Below are 1,424 nucleotides of genomic sequence, written 5' to 3' on the forward strand. Positions count from 1 at the left end.
ACTTCATTTATCTGTTCTTCTTGCAATGGTGGTTCTTCTCCACTGATGATTCGTCCTCGAGGTGTAACTTTGATTACTGCTAACCAATTTATACCTGAATCTCTCATCCGAGGGTATGGAAGGAAGCTAACTTGGTCTGCTTGTGAAGCTAAGATGAAAGGCTCGAATTTGTTGTACCTTCGTCCACCGTTGACATCAACTACACCGAATTTGTTAGACCGAACACCTCTGTTGACGACGGGGTCGAACCATTCACATTTGAAGAGGACGCATTTCAGCTTCAGTATCCCTGGAAATTCGACTTCAATAATCTCCATCAAGATTCCGTAGAAATCCGTTTCCCCTCACACATATTCTATAGTTACTGGTCGCCCGCTGTCTACCATACTCATATGTGTGAAAAATATAGCCTCGTGTGAAATACATCTGTGATGTGGTGATCTTTACAAGTGGAGATTGAATTACTTCGTGTAACCACTTAGGATAATCTGCATCGTCGTCGTCATAATCAACCTGCAAAAATAAAGAGAATGTTAATGAAATACCGATCATGTATGAAAAAAGAGTTTGAGTTAATTAATACCAGATTCCTTAACCACTTAATAAAGTGTTGATCTTTCTTTTTGTCTACGTCACTTGTGGATATACCAGGAAATGTTTCTTCGACTTGAGAAACAAATAGGCTGTAAAATCACATTTTATAGGAATGAATCTCTCGCAATTATACAATTAATTATACTTATATGTGTTTCGAAGTGTCAATATATGTTACCTTTCAAAATAACGCATCAATGGATCTTCGCAATTGAGTAGAATATAGGTGTGTGCACTATGAGCGTCTTCTTCACTCGACCACCAAACCTCTTTACACTTCCCACCGAGTCGCCCAATCTGGCTAAAGATGTCTGGAACACCAGCAACTGCATATGTTGGCGCAACACCACCATCATCATATCTTCTTGGAGCTCTTCTCCGTGTACGTACTTTTGACGCAAAGTAGTACGATGTGAAGTGAGAAACTTCTTCCGTCAAACTTCCAGCAATTATAGAACCTTCAACTTTGGCAAGGTTCCTTGCTTTTCCCTTCGAATATTTCATGGCTCGCTCATAATGATACATCCATCCGTAATGTATAGGTCCACGAAGCAACGCCTCATATGGGAGGTGGACAGCTAGATGCTCCATGACGTCAAAAAATCCGGGAGGAAATATCTTCTCCAAGTTGCACAATAAGATGAGAATGTTCTCCTGAAGCTGTTCCACAACTTCTTCTTTAAGAGTGCGTGTGCTCAGATCCCTGAAAAATGCTCCAATGTCTTTTATATTCCAAAAACAATTAAAGACATTGTTAGTCATATATTATTTTTGCAAACTAAACGTTATAAAATTATTGCGCTATAAAACACTACATGCAAGTGCTTCAT

The sequence above is a fragment of the Brassica oleracea genome, chromosome C3, assembly GCF_000695525.1.
Source record: "Brassica oleracea var. oleracea cultivar TO1000 chromosome C3, BOL, whole genome shotgun sequence".
NCBI classification, from domain to species: domain Eukaryota; kingdom Viridiplantae; phylum Streptophyta; class Magnoliopsida; order Brassicales; family Brassicaceae; genus Brassica; species Brassica oleracea.